Below are 16,762 nucleotides of genomic sequence, written 5' to 3'. Positions count from 1 at the left end.
TTAGGGTCGCGAGAGTACACAGAGGATGTTCCCTACAGTTATTTGATGAGCAGTTTTTAGTGGACTTGGTCCCTATTCCCCTGCGAGGGAATAAGGTCATAGTAGGCATGGATTGGCTGAGCCCCAATAGGGCGGTGATAGATTGTGAGCTGCAGTTAGTGAGGCTCCGTACTCCAAGTGGGGGAGAGTTAGTAATTCAGGGCGAGAGGCCACAACACGGACCAGTTCTTTTTTCGGCAGTGAGAGCGAGGCGCTACTTCCAGCAGGGTTGCACCGGTTATATTTCTTATGTTATAGACGCCCGGGAGAAGGGCAAGACGACAGTTGATGATGTTCCAGTGGTGTGAGACTACCTGGATGTATTTCCAGAGGATTTGCCTGGAATACCTCCCGAGAGAGAGGTCGAGTTCAGGATTGACCTAATTCCTGGTGCGGCCCCGATAGCCAAGGCACCGTATCGGTTGGCTCCCCCAGAGATGCAGGAGTTGTTTATGCAGCTGTAGGACCTACTAGACAAGGGTTTTATCAGGCCGAGCAATTCGCCTTGGGGTGTGTCGATTTTGTTCGACAGGAAGAAGGACGGGTCGCACCGTATGTGTATAGATTACCGGGAGTTGAACAAGGTAACTGTGAAGAACCGTTACCCACTCCCGAGGATAGATGATTTGTTTGATCAGCTGTAGGGAGCGTTTTGGTTTTCCAAGATCAATTTACGCTCCGGGTATCATCAGATGCTAGTCAGAGATGTGGATATGCAGAATACTGCTTTCAGGACCAGGTATGGTCATTATGAGTTCGTGGTGATGCCATTTGGGCTCACCAACGCTCCAGCCGCGTTTATGGACCTCATGAACTGCGTATGCAGGCCGATGTTGGATCGGTCTGTGATAGTATTTATAGAAGACATCTTGCTATATTCCAAGACTCAGGAGCAGCACGAGGAGCACCTGAGAGAGGTGCTAGAGATTTTGACGAGGGAGAAACTTTTTGCGAAGTTCTCCAAATCGAGTTCTGGTTGCGCGAGGTGCAGTTCCTTAGACACCTCGTCAACCAGAAGGGTATATTGGTAGATCCGGCCAAGATAGAGGTCATGATGTAGTGGGAGGTCCCGAGATCTCCATCTGAGATTCGGAGCTTCCTGGGATTGGCAGGGTACTACAGGAGATTTATTTAGGATTTCTCCAAGATAGCATTACCGCTCACCCGACTGACTAAGAAGTCGGTGGTGTTTTGTTGGGGGCCTGAGCAGCAGGTACCATTTAAGACCCTCAGACAGAGATTATGTGAGGCACCGATCCTTACCCTGCGAGAATGAGTAGAGGATTTTGTAGTCTACTGTGATGCTTTGATCATAGGTATGGGAGCAGTGTTGATGCAGCGAGGCCGTGTGATAGGTTACGCCTCGAAACAGTTAAAGCCTCACGAGGCTAACTATCCTACACATGATTTAGAGTTGGGGGCAGTGGTGTTTTCCATTAAGATTTGGAGACATTACCTCTATGGGGTCCGATGTACCATTTACACGGATCACAAGAGTTTGAGGTACCTCATGGATCAACCGAATCTGAACATGAGGCAGAGGTGATGGTTAGACGTGTTGAAGGATTATGATTGTGATATCCTTTACCACCCAGGGAAGGCCAATGTAGTGGCCGACACCCTGAGCCGCAAGGTGGTACCGGCCCCAATCAGGGACATATGTTTGAGGATGGCAGTGATTACTCCATTATTGTAGCAGATTAGAGAGGCTCAAGTTGAGGGCCTCAAAGAGGAGAGGCAGAAGTGTGAGAGGATCGTGGGTCGAGTAGCTTCCTTTGACTATGATAATCGGGGATTATTGAACCTGCATGGGAGAATTTGGGTACCGTACTGGGGCAGAGTACGACAAGTGCTAATGGACGAGGCTCATAAGTCTCGATTTTCCATCCATCTAGGGGCAACAAAGATGTATAGAGATCTTCGACCCGACTATTGGTGGCCGTGCATGAAGCGGGATGTTGCCTAGTATGTGGAAAGGTGCCTGACCTGCAGGAAGGTTAAGGCGGAGCACCAGAAACCTCACGGCAAGATGCAGTTGTTAGAGATTCCAGTGTGGAAATGGGAGGATATCACTATGGATTTCATCACTAAGCTTCCCAAGACCGCACGTGGGTTGGATTCGATTTGGGTTATAATGGATCGGTTGACGAAGAGTGCACATTTTATACCGATCCAGGAGAGCATATCGGTTGAGAAACTAGCCGATATTTATGTGCGAGAGGTTGTGGCACGACATGGAGAGCCTGTTTCAGTGGTGTCATATCGAGATGTCCGTTTTACTTCCAGATTCTAGAAGCGGTTTTATGACAATATGGGTACTTGTCTCCATTTTAGCACCACTTTCCACCCTCAGACAGACGGGCAGAGTGAGAGGACGATTCAGACTCTTGAGGACATGCTCCGGGCATGTGTCCTAGACTTCGGTGGCAAGTGGGATACGTATCTTCCATTAGCGGAATTTTCGTATAAAAATAGTTACCATGCGAGTATTGACTGCCCTCCCTTCAAGATGCTCTATGCGAGGAAGTGCACGACCCTAACTTGTTAGGGCGAGGTCGGTTAGCATGTCATTAGGAGCACCAAAGTGGTGCTCAAGATGATGGAGTTGATCCAGCAGGTTCGTAGTAGACTGCAGACTGCGCAGAGTTGGCAGAATAGTTACGCCGACAGGAGGCGTTCAGATTTAGAGTTTCAGGTGGGCAACATGGTCCTCCTGAAGGTATCACCCTGGAAGGGTGTCAACAGGTTTCGGAAGAGGGGCAAGTTGGGCCCCACATACATTGGTCCATTTAGGGTTTTGGCCCGGGTGGGTCGGGTTGCTTATCGGTTGGATCTTCCTATAGAGCTCAGTCAAATCCACAACACTTTCCATATTTCTAAATTGTGGAAGTGTTTGGTGGATGAGTCAGCAGTTGTATCCTTTGAGGACATTCAGGTCGATAGTAGCATGAATTACATTAAGAGACCGGTTGCGATTTTGGATCGGAAGACAAAGACCTTGAGGAAGAAGGTAGTTCAGCTAGTGAATGTGCAGTGGCAGCACCTGAAGGGTTCAGAGAGGACGTGTGAATTAGAGGAGGAGATGTTGGAGCATTCTCCGGAATTGTTTTCAGATTCAGTACCAGCGGACTTTGAGTACGAAGTCTGATTCAAGTAGGGGAGAATTCTAACAATCGTCTTCTGATGTATAATTCAATTAAATTTTTAAGTTTTATTTTGGGTTATAATTGAATTGCATATTATTAGTTTGGGCTCTTTTGATTTGGGCCGAAGGATAAGGCTGCCCACAAGCCGTACGCGAGGCGTAACCCGTTGTTCGTGGGGCGTACTACCTAAATGAAACGCGGGCATGGGTAGCGTACGCGCCGCGTAGCATAAGGTACGCCCAGCGTACCTAGCCAGAGGAAAAACCTAATTTTAGGGGTTTAAGGACTATAAATACCCCATTATAGCCTCCATTCATGTTCTCCGATCAGCCTCCTTACCCTCAAGCAAACTCTAACCCGTTTTTACCTCTCTTTGTGTGTGAAGAAGCTTTTGTGTGTGTTTTAATGAGAAGAAGTGAAGAAGAAGGAAGAGAAGAAGTTGGAGAAGAAGCTTGAGCTCAGAGATCTGGACTTAGCAGCATCTCGGGCACTTAAGGAAGGTATAAAGTTCTGAACATTCCTCCTCCTTCTTTCTAGATCTAGGTTATGGAGGTTTGGACCTTTTTAGGTCCAAAGATTGAGTCTTGATCTTGTAAGTCGATCTTGGGGCTTGGATTGCCATCCTTAAGGCTCAAAAACATCCTCCTAGCAATAAAGTCTCAACCTTTGTGGCTTATATGGAACCATGCATGAGATCTAGTTAACTTCATGAAAGTATAATGTTATTTATGGAAGTTGGAGCCTTTAAGAGACTTGTGAGCCATCAAGTGAGCAAATTTATGGCTTAACACATGGAATAAGCCTAGGATCTAGAGTTTTAGCTTCGGGATCACAGTATTAAGCACTTAATGGGATTTTTGGCTTAATAGGGTTGTACGCTGGGTGAAAAAGTAGGTACGCGCCATGTACAAGCCAGCATCCAGTACGCTCAGCGTACCTCGATGTACGCCCCCTGTACGTTTCCAGTTTGGGCTTTAGTGTTTTGGGCCTCGGTGTAGGCTGAGTTTTAGACTTATGGTCCTTGGGCCTTAATGGTCCATCAGAAGTCAGTTGCTAAGGACCAAGGGTTTAGTATTGGACTTGTGTAAGGCCCAAAAAAGGGTTTTGGGCCCAATATAGCAAATTGGGCGATTAATGGGCCAATAGTAAGCTTGGAAGCCTATCTTATTATTGGACCTCCAGAAGTTAGATTATAGGCCAAGATCATTGTGGGCCTTAGTAGGGCCCATATGGAGAGATTGGCCCAATTTAGAAAATTAGGCCATTAGTAGGCCTATAGTGGGGCCATGGATGGACTTAGAAGGAATTGAGGGTTTTGGGCCATGTTGTGACCCATGCCATAGCAGGAGTAAAATGGTCATTTTACCCATAGGAGAATCCCTTTTTCTGATTTAGTATTTTATTTCCCATGATAGCCGGGAAGCAGCTGGAGCAGCAGTTAGGGATTTCTCAGTCAGGAGTTCAGTAGTCAGCATCACGAGGTGAGTTTGCTTCCAGTAGGAACAGGTCTAAGGCCACAATGCCGACCCGTTTAGTTAGCAGTAGTTTCTGGACTTCGGTTTGATGCAGTAGTAGTCTGCCTGAGGTCTTTATGATTCAGGCAGGGTTTATGTGTTATGTGTTCTGGACTTCAGTCCGATGCAGTTTCCGGACTTCGGTCCGATGAAGGGGGAAAGGCCTAGTATTTGTGATTTGTTTTTATGCTATGTGGTATTTTGGGGGAGCTCACTAAGCTTCGTGCTTACAGTTTCAGTGTTGGTTTCAGGTACTTCAGCTAGCAAAGGGAAGGGCTCGGGATGATAGCATGGCACACACCACAGTTTCAGCCTTGGAGTTATACTCTAATGTTTTTCATATGTTGTTGATATTAGTTCTGATTTGATACATTGATATGGTTTGAGATATTGACGTATGGTTTTCTTAAATGACATTTAATGTTATGGTTTTTAGTATTATTTAAACAAAAATTTATGCGTCGTATTTTTGGATGTTACACATGAATACTCATAATGATGTGTGAAGGTATTTGTGATGCCTTGAGCTAACTTCCCTGACGTCTTACTACCAATTCCCTACGATAAGGTTACACACTAGTAAGTCTCTAGTTGAAATTCAAACATTAGTATACTTAATTTATACAACATAATTACGCAAATATTGTGTCAAAATTTTGATATTGATAAGTTACAAACATTCTTCTTTGAAATTTAGATTTTTATGAATCAATTTGTAATATAACAAATTCAAGAGAAAAATCCCGTTTTTGGAAATGTCAATTGAAGTATAACTATAACATTTTGGAAGGTCTTTCAAGTGATTAAATTTTCAGAACAAAATGATGAATCAAAGAATCGAGTATGAAATGAATCAGAGTATTAAGATCAAAGTAAGTATGCGAGATTTGAACACCGATGTAAATATGATTTTGTTTCAGCTCTATTACGCTTTCAAGTTTTCGGAGTGCAAAAATAGACAAGTCTGTAAAACCTTATCTAACTCTAGTAAAGACTCTTATTTATAGGAGAGAAAAGTATACACAAAAAATATACTAAGGACTAAGCATCAGGCTTCGAATACATATGTCTTATTAAAATAGATTACAGAGAATACGAAGACTGCTAACATACGAAGACCTATTACACTTCGACTAATTACAACAAAACTAGCCCTTACAATCCCCCCCTTTGTAAACATAGTTGAAGTCTTCAATTTGTAAGAAATTGAATGGAATATAGCATCACTCTTCGTATCTCAGAGTACCATGAGATAATCTTCTTAATTTCCTTCTTATCACCTTCACTATTTTTCTTGCAGTGGTTCATACGAACAATGAGGTTCGTATATTGAGAAGTTGCATATCTCCCCACTTCGCAAGCTTGAAATAAAAATATTTTTGCTCTTCCAGCCTTGTCCTTCCCACAAAAAACTCTCCCAAAAGGCTTCAAACAAATTTCTCCGTGTTCATACTTCATCAAATCAACTTGTTTCTTTGTAGGTGTAACGACCCAATTTTCACGTCCAAAAAATTTCTTTTTAAATTATTAACTTATAGAAAAACATTCATAAGAAATACTGCGGAATCATAACAACTCATAAAACAATACGTCATGTCTGAAACATAAATCACAAAACTATGATAATGTCGGAGTACAATCCCAAGGAAATCCCATAGTGCGGAAACTATGGTGTATGTAGGATGTGAAGCTACCACGTCGGCTCCTTCCCCTTCGCTGAAGAGGTACCTGAAACAAAACTGAAAACTGTAAGCACGAAGCTTAGTGAGTTCCCCTATCATACCACATACCATGCATATATAATAAGCAGCTAGGAGATACGGGCCCCGGCCACACTCATGGAGATACGGGCCCCACCCACACTCCGCTAGCTGGGAGATATGGGCCTCGCCCACACTCCACTATCTCCGAGATACGAGCCCCGCCCACACCTGGATACTAAATCATAGCATACAACGATCACACAGACAACAAGTATAAACAATTATATCATGCAAGCATATACCATAATCAAACTCAGTTATGAGATAAGGGCTCCGCCCACACTCTGATACTAATATGTCATATATACGGGCCGGCCTTGGTGCCATAGACCCGTTCCTACTGGAAGGAAACTCACCTCGTAAGAATGACTGCTGGAAAACTGCTCGGCAACTGTTTGGCTGCTCCGGTAACTCCCCGACTGCATTTCCATAAAATACTCAGTTAGACACTGCTAACTAACCTTCGGGTAAAATGACTATTTTGCCCCTGACTAAAGTCAAGGTCAACGTCCTGACTCTCCGATTTGGGATGCCAACTAATCGAGTCCCCACCCTTTTCCTTGTCCTTATCAACGTCCCTACTCGTCGTGTCTAGTAATGACTCGACGAGTTTCCCTTCTATACGAATACTGACTGGTCCTTTAACTGGCTTGCCGAGTCGTATGAATGACTCATCGAATTCTTCTTTATCAGATCAACTACAAGGCCGAGACTCACCGGGGTGTATGAACAACTCGCCGAGCTCGCCTTTTTCCTATGAAGGTCCAGTCCCGACTCGCCGAGTTGTAAGAACAACTTGTCGAGTTCCTTGAAGACTGCCTTGGACTCGCCGAGTTTCAAGAACAACTTGTCGAGTGCTATGAATTTCAGGTCTATAGTCAAGTCTCATACGTTGGGTCACTTCCTTAGGACCCTCTAAAACCCTTCCAGCACCCAGCTAGATTCCTTCGAACCTTAACAGAAATGGGCGGTCACGCCTCGGACTCGCGGAGTCCCAAGAGCGACTCGTCGAGTCGAGTTTGTCCAAGTCTTATTTCTCGATTTCTAGTCCACAACTCTTGACCAAAATGTAGATCTGGGCTCTTACAATCATTCTAGCACGTAAAGTTACAAACTTTACGTTCATGTATGGGACTTTGAGCTCAAAAGGACCTAAAATAGGCTGTTGGGTTGAATGGAGTCCTGCTTGGGTGCAAACGCACCTATTTTCTGTCTTGTGACTCTTCCACAGTCCTAGATCCGAAGTATTGACCCCCAACCATGCTTGCAAATCATGGTTGGTCACTTATATGGCTCACCAAGCCCTAAAACTTCCCCAAAAAGGGATCTAAACAAAAGAACAACAAGGTGTAGACTTTATACCTTTTAAGGACTGCAAATGAAGAATCAAACTCGAATCCTTCAGTCTCCACTTGATTCCCTTGAGCTTTTTCTTCTTCCTTGTGATCAAAACCACCAAAAATCACTCAAAATCCCTAGATCTTGCACCAAAACGGTTAGGGTTTGCTAGGGAGGGTTTCTGGGAGCAATAGGGACGGGTGGTGGCTGAATGAGGTGATTAAATAAGGTGCAAACCCTTATATTAGGGTTTTTTGTCCAGTCAGAGTCTACTCGTCAAGTCCGGCCGCCGAGTCGTCGAATCCACTACTTAAGTCCCGCGTCCAATCCCGCTCCTACTCGACGAGTTGGGCCTTCAACTCGCCGAGTCTCAAGCCAAAAATGCAACATACTTAGATAAAAATACATACCAGGAACCTGGTGCTACAAATCTGCCCCACTTATTTTAGACTTCATCCTCAAAGTCTGTTGCTTGTTCCTGAAAAAGCTCTGGGTAATGTTCCATCATCTCCTCCACCGGCTCCCACGTCCATTCTGACCCCTTCCGGTGCTGCCACTGCACCTTCACCAACTCCACCCTCTTGTTCCTCAGATCCTTCGACTTCCAGTCAAGGATTGATGCTATCCGCTCAATGTAATTCAGGCTACCATCAACCTGAATATCCTCTAAGGGTACCACTGCTGAGTCGCCCGCCAGGCACTTCCGCAGCTGGGAAACATGGAAAGTGTTGTGGATCTGACTGAGTTCGGCTGGCAGATCCAGTCTGTACGCCACCTTGCCCACCCTGGCTAGAACCCTGAAAGGTCCAATGTGTTGGAATAGTGTCTAAGCCCGTAACTATATTTGGTATGTACTTCACCCGGTTGTGCATGGTCCTTTTGGGTTGCCTTCTCCATAGCAACTTGACAAGGTAATTTAAGGAGAAAGAGAGAGTATTATGATTTATTAATATATTATAAGAATAATATATTAAAGGAGAAATCATATTTATTTAATTAGTATTGGTCATAAATTAATTAAGAATTAATTTACTGGTCAAAAGAGATTAATTAAATAAAGGGGTATAAACTGTCAAATATGTGATAGTTGAGTTTTAGGTTAAGGAAACCTAATGGGCTTAAGGGGGAACGAAATTATGATGGGTAACCATCATATTTTCGTCCAAGGGCCTTATTCCAGAAGGTTCCATGGGCTGCTTTCTGGTTAAGCTGTCCATTAGGGTTTAGAGTGAAACCCTAGTAATCTGTAACTATAAATATGACCCCTAGGGCATGAATTCGGCTGCCACTTGATTCCAAGAGTGCCCTAGGCCGAATTCTAGCCTCCCTCACCCTCTCTCATATTGCCTTCTTGCTTGTGGGGTTTGTGAACCATTAGAGGAGTTGCATTTGTGACTCTAGGCTCAAAAGAAGAAGATATACAAGATCTAAGCCAACAATTGAAGAGGTAAACATCTAGATCTGATTCTATATGTTAGTTATGTTGTTTATATGCTAGATTAGGGTTTGTAAGTCTTGGAATCAAAGCATGTTCAATAGTGAAACCTAGATCCAAGCATTAGGGTTTGTATGAGCACATAGGAATGTTTCTTATGCTTAAAACCCATCAGTGGTATCAGAGCTTTGATTGGTTTCAGTTGTATGTGATGCTTAACTGTTTTATTTGCTGAGAAAACGATTTTTTGGTCCCTGCCCGACTCAACTCGGCGAGTCACTACCTGGACTCGGCGAGTTGGCCCCTACTCGGCGAGTGCAGGCTTGACTCGGCGAGTCAGTTCGTCAAAAAGAGGGTTTTTCGGGTTTTTGGCTGCTGTTTTTACTTGGACTTGATGCTTAATTGTTTTATGAAGTTAAAATACGAATTTTATCTATATTAAGTGTTTATCCTTGCCAAAAGAATAGATAATTTCAAATCTTTTTAAATATTAGTTATTCATGTGATAAATATGGATTATTTAAAAATTATTTGGTAATTATCTAATGACTAAAATTAAGATTAGGTCAAATATATATGATTATGAAACTAATTGGTTAATTTGAATTATTTGTTATTTGATCCCTTATGTTTTGAAAAGTACAAAACTTGCCCTCAAGTTTTGAAATTTGAATTTTGTAATTAAAAGTTTAATTTTGAATAATTTAAATTTCAAACCCTTAGAATTTTACAAGTTTAAAATTCAACCCTATAATATTATATATTACAAGCTTAATTAATATATATATAGGTATAACTTAAATTCTAGTCTTACCGTTAGTAGGCCTCATTCACGAAGCCGGTCTATAAGGTGGGTATAAGGTTGCTGCCTATAAAATGGCGCTTAATGGGTGTACACTCACACCTACCACTTGCTTGACTGGTGGAGGGTCGTTAGCCGAACGGGTAGGATAGGGCAACCCTCTCCTCATTAAAAGTATAATGTTGAATATAAAGTAACTACATTTTTTTTGAAAATTCCCATTCCTAGTTACTTTAGGGTAAAATGTGAAAATGATGCTAATCCATGGAATTACACTTCGTACCCTTGTCAATTTGGGGATGACATAGGTAGCGAAGGGTGACTCGATGTTTGTCATAGATCAATGGTGCGTGTGTGGTTTACCGGCACATTGATTAGGTGATAATGACATTGAGTGCACCACGTTAATTCGCATGGTTATTCACAAATTTGTTTGTGATCCTCGGCATCCCAGTCGCAAATTTGAAAAGCATATCGAGATTTAAACATGCCATTGAAAAGTTCAATGAATCTCAAAGATCTAGGAGTTTTCAATACATTTAAAACCTAAATTGCTTTTTCGTTTTTCATGGTGAGAATTAGTGAATCGTCATTCACTTACCTTCAAATTATTTACTTTTAGAGTACGGCATCCCTTTCTAAGTTGTAAATAATGTTGTTGGATCCTAGCCCTAATTTCTCATTTGGGTGTTTAATTAGGGATCCATTTCTAATCAAACTTTGTTCCTTTCTTTTTCAGATGTCTGCTAACAACAACAACAACGCTTCTGGGTCATTTTCGTTGATGAACTTGAGTCAGAAAGTGACATTTGATGGTTCAAACTTCAATGAGTGGATGAGGTACATTCGCATGATCACACGCTACGAGGACAAAGAATATGTCCTCGATGAAAAGCTTGAGAAGATCATCCCAGATGTTGCTGCTCCTGAGGAACTGGCCGCCTTTGAGGCCCACGAGCGTGATGCCACGAAAGTTCACTGCATCATGCTGGCCACCATGAACCTCGAACTCCAAAAGTCCTATGAGGACATGTATCCATATGAAATGCATCAGGATTTGCTGGACAGGTATCACCAGAGTGCGAGGCAAGAGCGCTATGAGATCATTACTAACATGATCACCGCTAAAATGGGGAGTGGAGAATCCCTAACCTCTCATTTGCAGAAAATGCAGAGGTATGTTGATCGTCTTCTCAAACTTAATGTTAAGTTTGATGAGGATTTGGCTATCGACATAATCCTCCACTCCTTGCCCTCCTTCTACAATCAGTTCAGGATGACCTACCATATGAACAAAGAGGAGGTCTCCTTGAGCAAGCTCCAAGGGCTTTTGAGGACTGCTGAGAGCAACCTCAAAGACAAATCCGTTGCACCGTCCCCTGTTGTGGCCACTCCTGTGATGGCAATAGGTTAAGGAAAGGGCAAAAAGAGGAAGGCTCCATGTAAGAGCCACCATAAGGGGAAACCCCATGATGGTTCGTCCTCAAGTGGGACCAAAGCTGGCTCCGTTAAACCCTCTTTCGATCCTAAAGAAGCAGAGTGCTTCTATTGCCACCAAAAGGGCCACTGGAAGCGAAGCTGCCCTCAATATCTGCAGGACATAAGAGATGGGAAGATCAAGCCCACATTTGCAGGTATGTATTCTATTAAATCTAATAACTCATCATTTGCTACTTCATGGGTTCTTGATACAGGATGTGGTTACTACATTTGCTCTGATTTGCAGGGCCTAAAAATAAGTAGGGAGATGGAACATGGGAAGATGAACCTGATTATGGGAAACAGAAGATCTTCGCCTGTGACCAAAGTCGGTGTTTATTCTTTAGTGTTGAGTAATGGGTTAGGAATAGATTTAGAGAATTGTTGTTATTCGCCAGATATGGCAAGAAACATTATTTCTTTTCACGGGTTGTTTAGACAAGGTTTCAGATATTCTTTTGATAATAACAATGGTTCTATTAATGTTTATTTGAGTGGTGACTTTTATTTCAATGCATTACCTTGTAATGGGATTTATGAATCTGTGATGATTGTTGATAATTTTGGAAATAATGTTTTGAATATTGATTCGTCTACTAGTCTAGACAAAGCATGCTTGTGGCATTGTCGCCTTGGCCATGTCAATAAGAAACGCATAGCCCAACTCCAAAAGGATGGAGTGTTGGAGTCATTCGACCTTAGGGACGATGACTTGTGTGAGTCTTGTTTACTTGGGAAGATGACCAAGTCACCCTTTACTGGCACTTGTGAAAGGGGTGAGGGTTTATTGGATCTCATACACACCGATGTGTGTGGGCCCTTTAGATCCACCACAAGGGATGCTTGCCGCTTCTACGTGACTTTTACAGATGATTATAGCAGATATGGATATATCTACTTGATCAAGAAAAAGTTGGAAACCTTTGAAAAGTTCAAAGAGTTTAAGAATGAAGTGGAGAATCAGCTGGGCAGGAAAATCAAGATGCTTCGGTCAGACCGAGGAAGAGAGTACCTAAGTCTTGAGTTTCACGACTATCTAAAAGAATGCGGAATAGTTTCGCAATTGACGCCTCCGAGAACGCCACAATTGAATGGTGTGGCTGAGAGACGTAATCAGACCTTGTTGGACATGGTTCGTTCTATGATGAGTCGGACTTCGTTACCAATAGCTTTCTGGGGGTATGCCTTAGAGACTGCCGCCCACATACTTAACTTAGTTCCCACCAAGAAGGTTTCCAAGACTCCTCACGAGATGTGGACAGGGAAGGCTCCCTCGTTGGCACATATCAAGGTTTGGGGTTGCGAGGCTTTCATAAGACGAGAGACTCACGACAAACTAGAACCTCGTAGTGAGAAGTGTTATTTCATTGGCTATCCGCAGAAGTGTTTTGGTACCTTTTCTATAGACCGAGTGACAATGTTGTCTTCGTTGCTAGAAGAGGGGTTTTCCGAGAAAGGGAATTAATAAGCCAAGAAGACAGTGGTAGGCAAATTGAACTTGAAGAGATTCATGATCAAAGCGATGAAGGAACCTCGGACACTGGCACTTAACTTGAGGAGGAAACTCCTGTTGAACCTATTGACGAGTCCTTACCTCTTCGGCATTCCACTAGGGCTAGTGTTCCACCCCAGTTTTATGGTTTTCATATCACTACTGAAGGGGATACATTTATTAGTGATAGTACACTAGTAAATTTGGATGAACCTAGCAGCTATAAGGAAGCCATGGCAAGCCCAGAGTCTGCAAAATGGAAAGAGGCTATGGACAGCGAGATTCAGTGCATGTACGACAACCAAGTTTGGAATTTGGTTGATAATGTACCGGGTCGTAAGACAGTGGAGTGCAAGTGGATCTTCAAGAAGAAGACAGACATGGATGGGAAAGTGCATACTTATAAAGCACGATTGGTTGCGAAGGGCTTTACTCAAACTCCCGGAGTTGACTATGATGAGATCTTCTCGCCAGTTGCGAAGATAAAGTCTATTAGGGTGATGCTTGCCCTAGCTGCGTTTCATGATTATGAAATATGGCAGATGGACATGAAAACCGCTTTCCTTAATGGAAAGTTGGCTGGGGATGTCTACATGAATCAGCCAGAGGGTTTTGTCGATGCGAAGCATCCAAATAGAGTACGCAAGCTTGAGAAATCCATTTATGGATTGAAACAAGCATCTCGCAGGTGGAATCTTTGTTTTGACGAGAAGGTTAAAGAGTTTGACTTTCTGCGAAGCGAAGATGAATCTTGTGTGTATGTCAAAGCCAGTGGGAGTATAATAAGCTTCCTCGTATTGTATGTCGATGACATACTACTCATAGGAAACGATATCCCAACCTTGCAGGAGGTCAAGTCATGGCTTGGGAAATGTTTCGCTATGAAGGACCTCGGAGAGGCTGCTTATATTCTGGGAATAAGAATAGTTAGAAACAGGGAAAAGAGACTGATAGGACTCAGTCAGGATACATACTTGGAAAAGGTACTAAAGCGTTTTAGTATGGAGAATTCCAAGAAAGGGGAGTTGCCAATCCAAAGAAATACCAAGCTGAGTAAGACTCAGAGCCCGAGTACAGAGACAGAGATAGCTGATATGAGTCGAGTACCTTACGCTTCCGCAGTAGGCTCTATCATGTACGCTATGACTTGTACTCGCCCTGATGTGGCCTTCGCCTTGAGCATGGTCAGCAGATATCAAGGGAACCTTGGTAGAGCACATTGGATTGCAGTTAAGAATATTCTTAAGTACCTTCGGAGGACCAAGGAATGGTTTCTAGTCCTCAGTGGGAGTGATGACTTAAGGGTATGAGGGTACAGTGACGCTAGTTTTCAGACGGATCGGGATAACTTCCGATCGCAGTCAGGCTGGGTCTTTACCCTAAATGGAGGAGCAGTGACTTGGAAAAGTTCCAAGCAAGAGACCGTAGCTGATTCAACGTGCGAATCAGAGTATATTGCAGCGAGCGAAGCGTCAAAAGAGGCTATATGGTTGAAGAACTTCATTGGAGACCTTGGAGTTGTGCCATCCATAAAAGAGCCGATGGAAATTTTCTGTGATAATGAAGGTGCGGTTGCCTTGACCAAGGAACCGAGAGATCATGGCAGATCTCGACATATTGACAGAAAATACCATTTTATCAGACATCGGGTAGAAGAAGGACTCCTTGTTGTGAAGTGGGTATCATCAGAAGAGAACCCAGCAGATCCCCTTACGAAGGGACTGAGTAGGGTCAAACACTTGCAGCACGCTAAGAGCATTGGGCTGAAGGATGATATAAGTTTGGATTAGATAGGAAATGTGTAATAGATAGTTTATACTTGACATTTGATGAATAAGTGAAATTGTATTATCTATGAGTAAAGTTACTATCTTATGTTGGTTATTTATCTATTGTTTCCATTTTGCATGTTTTGACTTCCTGAATGATATGATTATTCAAGAGGTCCACAATCGGTTATATTTTGGAAGTAGATATGAATTAAGACTGTCATGAATTGTTTGTAGATTGTCTAAAAGGTTTTGGACATAGCAAAGGTTTGCTGCAAAGTTCATGAGTGCTTGTGAATATGAGTTGAGCATTGGATTAAACCTGAGTTTGCTGTATCACTTAGTGGTGTTTTATCTTAAGCGATCGCAAAGTGATAACATCATATAGTCTTAAAACTTAGAGATATGGTTGTTGTTTGCTGGTTGGTTATACATTGATAATGTGTAAACGCATCAGTAACTTGATGTTATAAAACACATTATTTTGTGTGATCCATTAGCAAATGATAGATGCATATGAGTCGAAGTTGATATGTTCCTTTTATTCTATGAGGATAAAAGTGATATATTGGTCACTTGATGATTTGGTTTGACTTACGTGCCGGGCCCGGTCAGAATGAAGTTCATGTGTTCAACTAAATTCTACGTCAAACAAATCAGAAATCAAGGAACTACTGCTGGACAATAAGCATTGTCAGCATAATATCCAGAACAGAGGATTATACGATCCCTTATCTAAAGGGCAAGTTGATCAGAGTTGACAGCGAAGTATAAGAGCTCCGATTGCTAATCGGATTCTGAAGTCATATGTGAGATATAGTTACTATACTTATCCAAGTGGGAGACTATTGGAATAGTCTCTAAGCCCGTAACTATATTTGGTATGTACTTGACCCGGTTGTGCATGGTCCTTTTGGGTTGCCTTCTCCATAGCAACTTGACAAGGTAATTTAAGGAGAAAGAGAGAGTATTATGATTTATTAATATATTATAAGAATAATATATTAAAGGAGAAATCATATTTATTTAATTAGTATTGGTCATAAATTAATTAAGAATTAATTTAGTGGTCAAAAGAGATTAATTAAATAAAGGGGTATAAACTGTCAAATATGTGATAGTTGAGTTTTAGGTTAAGGAAACCTAATGGGCTTAAGGGGGAACGAAATTATGATGGGTAAACATCATATTTTCGTCCAAGGGCCTTATTCCAGAAGGTTCCATGGGCTGCTTTGTGGTTAAGCTGTCCATTAGGGTTTAGAGTGAAACCCTAGTAATCTGTAACTATAAATATGACCCCTAGGGCATGAATTCGGCTGCCACTTGATTCCAAGAGTGCCCTAGGCCGAATTCTAGCCTCCCTCACCCTCTCTCATATTGCCTTCTTGCTTGTGGGGTTTGTGAACCATTAGAGGAGTTGCATTTGTGACTCTAGGCTCAAAAGAAGAAGATATACAAGATCTAAGCCAACAATTGAAGAGGTAAACATCTAGATCTGATTCTATATGTTAGTTATGTTGTTTATATGCTAGATTAGGGTTTGTAAGTCTTGGAATCAAAGCATGTTCAATAGTGAAACCTAGATCCAAGCATTAGGGTTTGTATGAGCACATAGGAATGTTTCTTATGCTTAAAACCCATCACAATGTACCTGGGACCCAACTTGCCCCACTTCCTGAATCGGATGACGCCCTTCCAAGGCGACACCTTCAGGAGAACCATATCCCTGACCTAGAATTCCATGTCTGATCGGCGCTTGTCGGCATAACTTTTCTGTTGTCTCTGAGCAGTCTGAAGCCTACTCCGGACCTGTTGGATCTTCTCTATAGTCTCGAGTACCACTTCGGTACTCCCCATGACCCTCTGACCAACCTCACCCCAACATATCGGGGTCCTGCACCTCCTCACGTACAACATCTCGAATGGAGGGCAGTCGATACTCGCATGATAGCTGTTGTTGTACGAGAACTCAGCCAATGGAAGAT

Source organism: Lactuca saligna, chromosome 7 (assembly GCF_052625555.1).
Source record: "Lactuca saligna cultivar CGN05327 chromosome 7, ASM5262555v1, whole genome shotgun sequence".
Classification (NCBI taxonomy): domain Eukaryota; kingdom Viridiplantae; phylum Streptophyta; class Magnoliopsida; order Asterales; family Asteraceae; genus Lactuca; species Lactuca saligna.
The sequence above is the reverse complement of the archived record's forward strand: the minus strand, read 5'-3'. Positions refer to the sequence as shown.